This window comes from Bos grunniens, chromosome 2 (genome assembly GCF_055505025.1).
Source record: "Bos grunniens cultivar Pamir isolate PY7600 chromosome 2, Bosgru_T2T1.0, whole genome shotgun sequence".
Lineage (NCBI taxonomy): Eukaryota > Metazoa > Chordata > Mammalia > Artiodactyla > Bovidae > Bos > Bos grunniens.
Genome location: NC_141166.1, coordinates 131289291 through 131302456, shown reverse-complemented (window position 1 = coordinate 131302456; position 13166 = coordinate 131289291). Strand labels below are relative to the sequence as shown.

The window sequence follows — 13166 nt, the reverse complement described above, 5'->3', positions numbered from 1 at the left end:
ATCCCTGGGTTGGGAAGATTCCCCTGGAGAAGGAAATGGCTCCCCACTCCAGTATTCTTGCTTGGAGAGTTCCATGGACAGAGGAGCCTGGCAGACTACAGTCCATGAGGTCGCAAAGAGATGGACACAACTGAGCGACTAACACTTCTTTCCCTTTTTTCTGGCCTTCATTGTGTAGCCCCTGTATAGTTAACTGTTCCATGACCCTGTTTCAGGCCTCGTCACACTACCTACTGTCCGCTCATTCCCGGCTGTTAGAGACTGAATGTTTGTGTCCTTACCATATTCATATATGGAAATGCCATCCTCCAGAGTGATGCTATTAGAAGGTGAGCCACCGGGAGATGATTAGGTCACAAGGGTGAGGCCCTCATGAATGGGATTAGTGTTCTTATAAACAAGACTGCTGAGCGCTCTCTTGACCCTGCCATTATGTGAGGGCATAGTGAGAAGACAACCATATATGAACAAGGAAGTGGCCCGTCACCACACACAGAATCATCTGCCAGTGTCTTGATCCTGTATTTCCCAGATTCCAGACTGTGAGAAATAAATGTTTGTTTTTTAAGCCATCCTGTCTATGGTACTTTTTGTCGTAGCAGCCTGAATGGACTAAAGCACTGGCCGTTAATAACTCTCAGCTAGCTACACAAGGCAAAATGGAAAGTAGGAAAAAAAAATACTCTGCTCAGCCTCTGAAATTAATCCAGACCATCTTCCATTTGCACACTTCATTCTTTTTCTTGTTCCTCACAGTCCTGTGTTTGGCTTTTGCTCTTCTCCACCCGGTTTGCGGAGATTGACAGCAAGTCTGTGCTCACTCTCCCACCTTGTCTCTGCACTTGTCTCGTCAGGCCTACGCTGTGCAGGTAAACGACCCACCAGTTCAAGTCCCCCTTTTAAAGCATCCTTCATGAGAGTGGATGGAAGATTTTGTTTGTTCCCTTAACAAAGGTGTATGGCTCATTAACCAAGACGCGGAGTAAAGGAATAGGAAAAGAGCATGTAAAGAAGGAGAACTTTCTTGAAGTAAACGGGCAAGCGTTGAAAGAAAGTGGGAGGAGATGAGACAAAAAGGAGATAAGTGCACTTGTGAGAAGTTAACTAAAGGGGACGTAACTCTTTGAAGAAGTGGAAAAGCCAAGGGAAAAGTACCCAAATCCATAACTCTCCTGAAGGAGAAAAAAGAAGAGACAGAAAAGGGATCACCCCAACATAAATTCCTCTGAGCTCACCATATTGGTATGCTCTCGACCTGGGACGGATGGCAGGGATGGATGGAGTATAGGGGGTAGATCTGCAGGAAGAAGGGGCAGAGAAAGAGCCGGTGTCCGGCTCTCTTGACTTGCAGAGAGCCTATGCGTTCGTTCCCTTTAAGTTGGATTAGAAGAGGTGTTGAACGTATCAGACACAAGTGCGTGTCACGTAGGAGTGCATATCAGGAAAAGGAAAGAAAAGCAGAATGGGTTCAGAAAGTACCCTCTGCGCCAAGTGCTTTCACTACACTGTGGTTCAGATATGAGGAAATCGAGTGTGTTAATATTAATAAGTTGGGCTAATTGTCACAGCAAATTACTCAACACTGCCTTCTAGGAGCAGACGCTTGGAAAGGACAACGCATGTATTGTACAATAAGAGACTTAGAACTATTGACATAAAAGCAAATCATGTTCACATACAATTGCCAAGTTACAGTTTGAATTTTATTGTTGTCTTACTGGGATTTATACATCATGACTCATCTGCCTGCCCAGGATTGGCAATAATATATGGGAGTCAAGAATGGTAAAGACCTTGACTTCTTAATAATAGAAGCTAGCGCTGCCTTTTTTTTTTTCAATTTGTACTGTAACAACAGTCTCCAATAATGACAGAGTGTGAGTTTTTTCTGACCATAAATATATTTCTTAAATAAAATTTTCCAAATACTTCCAGTATTGGTAAGTTTAGGAGTTCTTGTGTAAATTGCTGGTCAAAAGGTAAACAAACATTAGAAGAGTAACTTGGCAAATTGAGCCAAGAGTTTCAAAGTATTCATACAAGTAGATCCAACAGATTCATTTCTAGGGTATTATCCAAGTTTATAAACATTTAAGAAGATATTTATCACAACTTTATTTACAAATTGAAAAACCAAGACTTGAGATGATGATTTGATTAAATTATAGTACATCAATGTGATGGAATACATTTAATTAATATTTAATAACCTTGGGAAATGATCATGATACAATAGTAGTAGTCAAAATAGGACAAAACTGAATGAACTGTAATCACTCTAGCTAAATATGAAAGGAAATTTACCAAATCTTAGCAGCAGTTATCTCTAGATGATGGTATTATAAATCATTTTTTATCTTTCTTTTAATCAAAACCTTCAACAATAAACATGCATTAACATTAAGAATCAGAGGGAACATTGCAATATTATTTGTGTAAAAAGATCTTGCTTCAGAAGCAGTTTACAATGAAATAAAAATGAAAACAAAATTCTTAGTTTATCTATTTGAAAAGAGCACAAAAATCAGGAACTTATGCAGTGAACATGTATGTATGGAGCACTTCGTATGATATTAGTTGTCTATACTGAACTGTATATTGAGAGCCTACCATGTGTGAGATGTGAATGTATGATATATATTCTGAGCCACTGGGGAAGCCCAGTCTGGTATATATATGTGTGTGTGTGTGTGTGTGTGTGTGTGTGTGTGTGTGTGTGGGTATGGTGGTTTAGTCGCTAAGTTGTGCTCAACTCTTGTGACCCCATGGACTGTAGCCTTCCAGGCTCCTCTGTCTGTGGGATTCTCCAGGCAAGAATACTGGAGTGGGTTGCCATTTTCTTCTCCAGGGGATCTTCCCAACCCAGGAATCAAATCCAACCCAGTCTCCTGCATTGCAGGCAGATTCTTTACTAACTGAGCTACGAGGGAAGCCGTGTGTGTGTGTGTGTGTGTGTATACCATTTATATATTTATAACATTAGGAGCAGCTTTAATCTGATGTTACAGTCATACCTCTTTTCTTTTTCTGATTAATCTTTAAGGCAGGTATAAACTTGTACCTTCTTGAAGGTGCCCCTACTCCAGGAACGTATGCAGCTTCGGGACTTTGGTAATTCTTCCACTGGGCTTCCACAGCCAAACGGACAAAATTGGCTTCTGGGCAGCCTCTGGTGTCCCCGTGTCTCGCTGCCCCTGTTTTGCTGCAGTGAACTGGGCCCTCCAGCCACAGTACTGGTGCAGTACTGCTGGGACCCTTCTGCAGACTGCGTGGTCCTTTAGGGGAGGAAAGAGGAGCCCAGTCTCCCGAAGTCTGCCGTTCTCAGGACTCCACTCTTCCTTCATTTCACAAGCAACCATCTCCCAAGAGTGCTGCCTCCACACTGACCTTGACCCTCTCTATGCTCAAAGCCACTCCTACCCCCGTCCCAGGGATCAAACTGGCAGTGTTGGCTCCCTTTCAGACTACTTTCTGATATAACAGATCTGCATTTTGTCTGACAGTATCTTTTCTGGATTATATGCACTTTGAGTCATTCTCACGCCCGTCCTTCCAGCCTCTCAGTTTGCCTAACAGTCGTGGATCATTTGCGTAAGGACTATCTACATTGCTGAGAAGGTCCCCGTGCAGGCTGCCCAGATGCGTACGATCCAGACCCTCTGCACGCCAGGGCAGCTGCACAAGGCCCCTCTGTCCCTTGTGGTCGCCCTCCACTCCTCCTCGCACATACTGTGGATGGGCAGGAGTTTTGAAGGACGGAATGCTCCACCTTCCCTGTATGCTAAGGTCAAGAAATAGGTTACTTATAAGGTGGCATTTTTCACACAAGAATGGACACGCAGAAGCAGATGAACAGTGGAGGGGGGGCGATTAGAGGCAGGACAAGATGTTGTAAAGAAGTCAGAGCAGTCTGGGCTTTCCACGCCGTACGGCAGCCTGACAGCTAGGTGTCTTGTCTGAGGAAGAAAGGAAGACCCCGGTGAGGCTGGTTCCCCGCTGCCGCCTGGAGCAGCATGACCACTCCTTTCTCTGCATGGCCTACCCCACCCTGAGGTCTAGACATCATTCTGGCTCCCCCACTTGCCCCACTTTGCATTTCATTCCGCTTCCTTCGCTTGCTTTCACCACCACCACCCCCCACCCCCAACTCAGGCTCCCAGGGTTCTCCTGAGGTCTGAGCTTGGTTTGTTTCCTGACGAGTGGATGGCTCAGTGGCTACAGAATCTGCCTGCAATGCAGGGGATGCAGAAGATGGGGGTTTGAGCATCCCTTGGACAGCAAGGAGATCAAACCAATCAGTCCTAAAGGAAATCAACCCTGAATATTCATTGGAAGGACTGATGCTGAAGCTGAAGCTCCAATACTTTGGCCACTTGACATGAAGAGCCAACTCATTGAAAAAGACCCTGATTCTGGGAAACACAGGGTGGGAGGAGAAGAGGGTGACAGGGGTTGAGATATTTGGATGGCATCATCAACTCAAAGAACATGAGTTTGAGCAAACTCCAGGAGATAGTGAAAGACAGGGAAGCCTGGCGTGCTGCAGTTCATGGGGTTGCAAAGAGTCGGACACAACTGAGCAATTGAGCAACAAGAATAGCAAAGGAAGAATATAATCTAATCCAAATATACCTGGAGGCATTAATTGTGCAGTGTGCCACTTTTCCAAAGATGTGCATACTTGGAGATTGTTTGAGCAACAATTGATCATCTACTGAAGCCTGTACTATATACCAAAGAGAGTTTTAAAAATATGCAAATAAACCTCTGTCCTAATTCCTGGTCTAAGAAGGGGAATGGACATGTAAAAGAACAGTCGTTCTACATTGTAAGATGTTCTCAGTCACACAGTGGAAGGAGTGAGGTTCTGCCTCGGATGAGGCACAGGGGTGAAAGTCAGGAGAGGCTTACACAGAAGTGACGGTGGAGCGGGTCTTGAAGGATGGATTTAATAGAAAGACTCAGGAAGTACAGGCACTCCCCAGCAAGTACTGAGGCAGAGAAACAGCAGGAAACAAGAGCAATGAATTAGGGCAGTAACTGTGCAATGAAACCTGATTCCAAGTGGCTTCAGAATGAAGTGCGAAGAGGACAGAGGCAGAAGATGAGGTTGCAGAGAACAAATTATGCAGCATCTTCACATGATACTCTAAGCAGTGTGCACTTTATCCTGTTGCTGTAGTCCTCAGCGTCACTGAGTACAAGAATCAAAGTAGGAGTGCTAACCTTTGGAAGAGTAGTTCCAGTTAGGGAAGAGGGAGGTGATTGGAAAGGGAGTATTGTACTTCTGAAGTTCGGGCGAGGCTGTCTTTCTTGTTTTAGGCTGTGGTTATGTGGCTGTTCACTTTGTAATTATTTATTAAATCATTAAGTATTTATGATTTCAGTACTTAATGTGAGCTATCCATCTCAATTGTAAAAGAGTTTTCTTTTTAATCAAACTGGGTAATTTGTTGAAAACACAGATTCTAGGGCTTTATACTCTGAGTGTAAGGCCTGGGACTCAGGAATCTGCATTTTTTAAACAGTTAGTTTAGGGCATCTGAAGTCAAAAGGGACCCCTCGACCACACTTTGAGAACACTGCTGGGGCTCTTGTGAAGTCATCCAAAAGGTTTAAGCAAGAAATGAAGAACACAGACTCACCTGTCCAAATGGCTGGATTAGGGAGAGGAGTAAATTGAGGATGGCTTCTGTCTTGTATCCAATAGTGCTTGTAGGTCCTATATCCCATTTCCTTTGTGGTTTTGAAAAAAATGTGACAAATAAGGTGATGATAATATATAAGTACTAACTGTATTTTTGGAGATTTTTTTTTGGGAGTTCCTTAAATATGAAAAAAATTCGACCCCCGTACAATTAATTTCTAATAGATTTAAGGTATGGAACAAGCCTCTTGGGTATATATTCTGGGGCAAGGAGCAACTTTCTAGAATTTTTTAAATAAGTGCATTCTCAGCCTATGAGTAATAGTTGTCCAGCTACTGACCCACCATCATTATGTCATGTACTTAGTTTTGATTTGTACTTAGACTGATTTGCATGGGTGCTGCTAAATTCTTTTTCTTGTGCTCCTTTATAATCAGAGGGTTATTTTTGTGATATAAAACAGCCAACATGGTATTCTTCCAAACCCTAATCCCTATGGGGAAAAAAAAAAAATGACAAATTCTGTTGCAGAGTTGTTTTTCCTTTGGTATTCACAGAGTTAGAAAAATAAAGAGGAAACTTTACTTGGCCTTAAACAAAGGATAGGAAAGTCCAAAAATATGACACAAAATGTGTCCAGATTTTTTTTTCTCATGAGGAAATGCCACAAGGCTTTTAAATTGCCAGAATTATTACTTGTAACCAGAGTTCGTCCGTTGATTCATTAGATCAGCAAAGTGTGTAAGTCTGACAACACCAAGTGTTGGCTAGGATTAAGAGCATAGGAACTCATATTCTTCTGGTAAGGGTATAACTTGACACAATCATCTTGGAGAGAAGTTTGGCAATACTTAATCAAGTTAAAGGTGTGCAAATTCTTTGACCCAGAATTTGCACTCCCAGGTGTATTCTCAGAGCGACTCTCTTCCATGTGCCCAGGAATAATCACAGCATCACTGGGTGCTGTATTTAAAAACTGGAAACAACCTACATTATATCAATAAGAATTTATGAGCATGTTATGATACATTCATACAGTGGATATAGCTGTGAAAATAAATAGATCTACAACTTCCATGGGAGTATGTCACAAATATGATGTAGGATAAATGAGCAAGTGGCTATAAAGGTCTACAAGATGATGCCATTTATTATCCAGGCTAAAAACTTGTAAATATTATTGTTGTGTGGGAAATTACCTTGCTACAACGGAAGCCTGTAAGTATAACAGCAGGCAAGCTGTCCAAGAGCTCACAAAGCAGAAGGGCTTACAGACCAAAACGAGATGCTTGAATCACATGGCTTATTAAATCAATTGAAAACACAGCAAGAAGCAAGGTGAGAGAGATGGGGTAGGTTAGCACATTTTAGGTATGATGTAGGGGTCTCATAAGATGACACTATCTGAATACTCAGTCCTGTATTCAGAGTTGAGATTTGAACAAAGTGACCCAATTCATAGAAGGTGCCTGGAGTCAAAACACACACTTGCTTTACAGGTTTGGGAGCAAGTGCTTCTGGCTGACAGCTGCACTGTAATTAGCCTGATGAGCAGTTATGGATTTAATCTTGTATGCATTGTGCAGAGGATGTGAGGAGCCAATGGTCGGCTGAATTAAAATCTCGTAAATAGTGAACTCCTCATGTGCCCCCTGTATCTTAAGTGTGCCATGGGTGTTTGATGATTTATGGCCTCATACATATTTAGCATATTGTGACTATTAAGTATTTCTTGCTCTTTCCATCTGTTTCCAGGTATGTTCATTATAGTTCATTATTTAAGCGTTATACTTACTTTATGTACATCTAACATCTCAAGTTACTGACTTATCTTACATATTTTATAAAACTTGCCTGTCTCATAAGCTATTTCCCTTAATTCTTCATTTTACTTTTCTCCCTGTGCGTTCATTTCTCTTATTTTCCAAAGCAGAATTGAATAGTCTGTGTTAATTGAAATACACTTAACATATAATATTACATAGTGTACTGCATAGTGGTTTGACATTTGCATACATTAGAAAATGATCCCCTTGTTAAGTCTAGTAACCATCTGTTTCCATATGAAGTTATTGCCATATTATTGACCGTATTCCTTATGCTGCATATTACATCTCTGTGACTTGTTTATTTTATAGCTAGAGGCTTTTACCGCTTAATCCCCCTCACCTATGTTGCCCACCTCCCCTCCCTTCTGGCAACCATCTAGTTTATTCTCTGTACCTATGAGTCCGTTTTCAGTTTGTTTTTCAGATTACATATAAAAGTGAGATCATACAGTACTTGCTTTTCTCTGACTTATGTCACTTAGTGTGGTACCATCTAGATTCCTCCATGTTGTCACAGATGATTTCATTTTTTATGGCTAAGTAGTATTCCATTGTAAACATACCACATCTTTATCCATTCAGTTGTCAATGGATACTTAGGTTGCTTTCATATCTTGACTGTTTTAAATAATGCTGCTATGAACGTTAATGTGTGTATTTCTTATAGAATTAGTATTTTTGTTTTCTTTGTTTTTTTAGTATTTTTTTTGTTCTGGGTTTTTTTTTTTTTTTTTTTTTTTTGGGTAAATACCCAGGATTGGAGTTTCTGGATTGTATGGTAGTTTTATTTTTTATTTTTTTGAGGAACCTCCTCACTGTGTTCCATAGTGGCTGCACCAACTTACAAGCCCACCAACGGCCCACGGGGTTTCCCTTTTCTCCTCATCCTCATCAGCACTTGTTATTTGTGTTCTTTTTAACGATAGCCGTTCTGACAGGTGTGAGGTAGTATGTCATTTTGGTTTTGATTTGCATTTCCCTGATCATTAGTGATATTGAGCATCTTTTCAGGTGACTGTTGGCCATCTGTATGTCTTCTTCGGAAAAATGTCAACTCAGATCCTTTGCCCAGTCTGGTGTTTGTTTTTTAATGTTGAGTTATATGAATTATTTAAGATGTTAACCCCTTACTGGATATAGTGTTTGAAATTATCTTGTCCCGTTCAATAGGCTGCCTTTTTGTTTTGTGGTGGTTTCCTTCACTGTGCCAAAGACTGTTAATTTGATGTAGTCCTTGGGACCCAGCCACCCTGGCCCAATTCTGTCCATTAGGGGAAGATGGTTACCTATTGAGGAGTATGTGAAGGACTTGAACAGAACTGTAACTACAGATCCCTAGGTCAAGGCCTCACTGTAGCTGGGCAGGGGCCAAAACCAGCAAAGGCATTATTGCAGAGTGGACTATGTACGAGTGAAAAAATTCAGAGTTTTCCCTCTAGACCTAGAATTGGAAACACAATTCACCCTTGTCTTCCTTTGGACTAAGTCCTGAGGTCTCAGACAATTTGAGGAGAGTCTTATGTTAAACCTTCTGCTGAGAGAGCAAGTAAAGGTCTAAAAAAAATTATTATAAAAATAAAGATTTGACTCTAGCAATAAAATGGCTTTGTGGGTTAGGTCAGAAAATATTCACTGTATTATGCAAATATTATGTATTAAGTATGTGTTAATTTATAGTTAGATGTTACTTTTATAAGTTCTATTCCAAACACCAAATTAACTTAAAAGTGTAACATATAATCCTCAATGCATAATCAATAAAAAAGTACATAAAAGTGGTAAAAATATTAATATAAAGATTTCTATACTTTAATCTTTGAAAATAACATATTATAACTGGACTTTGACAGTGTCTAGATGAATTTTGACAAATAGGACTTTGCTTTACTGTCAACATAGCCTGGTTAAGAAGTTCAACTTCATATCAAAGTTGATATGTATCATTCTATACAATCAGAGGAGGGAAGTTAAATTGTGTGTGATCTGTTTCATCTGGTTGGATACTAAACATCTTGGAAGATGCTGTTTATTCCTCACCGAGAACTCTATAACACTCATCCAACATCTTTGAAAGAATTTTGGTCAAACCCTAAACATTGAGATTTCTGTAGCTGATGCTCATGCCTAACTTCTTGAAATATGAATCAAATGAAATCTGCAAACTAGGATTATCATTGCTTAACACTGAGGTGCTCACTGAAAACAGTGTTAAACGGGAGTGAATCCTTTCTCCAGTGAGCCTCAGGGAGATGTGGTGCACTTATTTAACTTACTCGAGTGAAGCGACTTAGCGGCAGCAGTTCACTTAAAATTATAAGGGACGGGGGAGCCTGGTGGGCCACCATCTATGGGGTCGCACAGAGTCAGACACGACTGAAGCGACTTGGCAGCAGCAGCAGCACATCCAGAGCTCCTAGGAGGCAGGCCCTGTGTCTGAATGGTTTTCAAGCCTCCAACCTTTGACCTGGTATGGAGTCGCTAGCAGCTGCCCAATAAATATTTGGTGAATTAAGTGGTTTTTTATTTGAGGCGGTGCGATTTGGTAGGTTAGCACAGCTGCAAGTGATGCTCTGTATCATTCTTAACCAAAAACATACCTTTTTCTATTTAGATATATTGTAGGATTATGTCTATATTGTAAAATTGTGGAGAGTTTGAATAATTGAATTTGATAAAAAGGACTATAACTGTGCTTTGTTGTCAGAAAATTGTGGAGTCAATATTTTAGGAACGACTGTTAACATTGTGGAGCCTTGCGGTCTCCAGGCCATGGGGTCGCCAAGAGTCAGACATGACTTTGTGACTAAACAACAGATTTAACATTGCATTTAAGAGAAGTGTGCCAAGGGTGGAGGCAGCCCTGCCTCCTGAGGGACTAGAACCAAAAACCAGGGAGCCAGGAGGAAGCTGGGGAGCATGCTGTCTTTCTCCTCTCTGCTCTTCTCTCTATAGATTTCTCTTTCCTCTTTTTTTGCAGGTATTTTTATTGACTCAGGGTGCACAGCCCCATTACTGTTGATCCACAGTTCCTTGGTGCATCTTTTCTGTTGGAGAAACCAGGACAGACTGAGAGGAACATTTTGTCTTGATTTCAAACTCAAGTGAGGAAGACTGATCTGCCCAGCTCAGGCCAGAGTTATCACTCAGTAACTCGTGTGATAACAGACTTAATAGAACTGATTTTATATTTTCGAAGGAAAAAATGTGAATCATGTATGTTGTTAGTTAAAACCATGTTACACTGCTGGGCTCTAAATTCTCAGAAGCCTGGGAGGTTTCCTTCCTTGAAGGGTGAAAACACAGTAATAGATGTCCCCAGGCACACATCGGGTCCGTCTCTCTGGGAACCTAGAACATGTCCTTGACTTCTGTTCTCAGAGGAGACTGACTGAGCACGAGACATCACGCAGACAGTCAGCTGTCTGGGGCATCCCTAGTCCATTCTTGATGGTTAAGTGTGAAGAGCCTGAAGAGTAAATAATCTTCAGAAATGCATTGGTGTCAGAGGAGCTGGTCCACAGTCATGCCACGATGCTCTGGTTTTAAGGACTCTCAGGAACAGCCCCAGAGGCGAGTGTGCAGCTGCCATGGGAGCAGCTGGTGGGCTCGGGGCTGGGCTGCGGGAGGCTGGGCCCTGGGAGTGGGGCAGAGCGTGGGCGAGGGTGGCTGGAGGTGGCCCTGCTCACTGCCGTCTGCTTCGCTCGGCTTGCTAGGTTGGCACATGGATTGAAAACTGTACGTCTGAATCTATTTCTGGCTTTTAAATGTGTGAAGGAAAAACGTAACTTTATTATTTTATTTTTGTCAAGTTAAAGACAGAGCCAGATGCCCCTGAAGCGTATGCATTCTATAAGGAGTTTCTGTTCTTTGGCGGAGCATCTTTGGAAGCAAAAATCAAAGACAAATAGGTCATCTCCTTCCTCTAAGTTTTCTGGAGGAAGACTGGCCAGAAAAAAGAGTCAGCACTGGTAACTAATGAACGAAATAAAGCCAGGGAAGATGTTGACATTTTTAAAAAAGAATTTTTAAAGGAAAAACAATGAAGTAAGTGTTGATGTAATATGAATATGTTATTATTCGTTAAAATGCCAAAAAATACTGCAGATACGAATAACCTTTTAAAATTTAGTGAGAAACATATGAACACTTATATATATTCCCTCACCAGAGGGGTTTGGAAATCTTCAAAGCTTAATACCCTTTTGTGAATGGTCAGTCAGAGTAATTAGGAATGAAAGAAATCTGGAGGAAAAAAAAAACAACACATTAGCAACACAACAGATATATTCCTAGGAGAGGTTGTTACGTTAAATTCACCTTCAACTGTAATGCTTTGCAGTCAGAGAAAATTTTATAAAACAAAATACTGCAGATGTGTGTTTACTCAAAGGATATTTTTAAGCACGTGCTGTGTGCCAGGCAGTGTGCTAAGCATGGGGAATATGCTGGTAAATAAGCTGAATGCTATCCCTACATAGGTATTCCTGCCCAGGTTTTGAGCTGACCAGAGAAAATCACCATCACAATGACCAAATCAAACAGCTGCATGGGACCTAAGAGGTGAGTTCGTCCTAACTTTTATTTTACACAGGAAACTGAGCCCCAAAATGTATAAGCCATGCTGTACTCTTGGCCTCTCTGTTTTTGCTATCAAAAAGAAGCATGTCTTGTCCCATAGGTCCTTCTAAAATGTTCAGAGTATATGTCAGGTAACAAATGTAGATTTTAATCTATTTCAAAATACCCTTGATAGACTGTCAATATTCCTGTGACTTTCTGGAAATGAAACAGGAAATCAAATTTTAAAAAAGCCCAGGGTCCAATTTTCAATATCTAATCCAGTTTCTTCAGGAAGTGTTAGCTATGTGATTTCTATTACCATCAAAAACAGTGATACAGTGTGATACTGACCATCTGTTTAGGAAATGGCAGATACACTCGGAAAATCCAGAGTAACAGGAACTCAGAACCGTCATCGGTTAGAGAGATGATAAGTCCAAGAAGATGCCACTTGGGTCAGGTGTGGATGAAGCGTTGTTAGGTGGGCCATCTGAACTTCATGCATAACTGTCTTCTAGACGTGTGATAACCTTGTGTCCCTTGGTTGTCTGACCTGCAGTTGTACAGCACTATTAGCGCAATGCTTGCTACCCAAAAGGATGTTGTGACACTTGCTAAAGTCAATGCTATTAAGCAGTTTGAGCAATTCAAAAGGGTGCTGCATAACCCAAAATCACTCTACAGGGACACCTCTTTTTTTATATTCCTAAGACTCTTGAGAGTCCCTTGGACTGCAAGGAGATCCAACCAGTCCATCCTAAAGGAAATCAGTCCTGAGTGTTCATTGGAAGGACTGATTCTGAAGCTGAAACTCCAATACTTTGGCCACCTGATGCAAAGAGCTGACTCATTTGAAAAAACCCTGATGCTGGGAAAGATTGAAGGCAGGAGGAGAAGGGGACGACAGAGGATGAGATGATTGGATGGCATCACCAACTCAATGGACACGAGTTTGGGTAAACTCCGGGAGTTGGTGATGGACAGAGAGGCCTGGCGTGCTGCAGTCCATGGGGTCACAAACAGTCAGACACGACTGAGTGACTGAACTGAACTGAACTCTTAATATGGTGATATAATGGGGCATTCCTCAAGATATGTTTGAATGTCTGTGTGTTTCATTTCATTTGTT

At 41.3% G+C, this 13166-nt stretch overlaps 1 long non-coding RNA gene across 1 annotated transcript in view; it reads left to right on the top strand.

Moving 5' to 3' along the window:
* The first annotated feature begins 11955 nt into the window (after nt 1-11955).
* LOC147378756 (uncharacterized) overlaps nt 11956-13166 on the top strand; it is a 73913-nt gene continuing 72702 nt past the window's right edge. The window contains exon 1 of the long non-coding RNA XR_015153244.1: nt 11956-12037. This is a non-coding gene — a long non-coding RNA (uncharacterized LOC147378756). The remainder of the gene's footprint in view (nt 12038-13166) is intronic.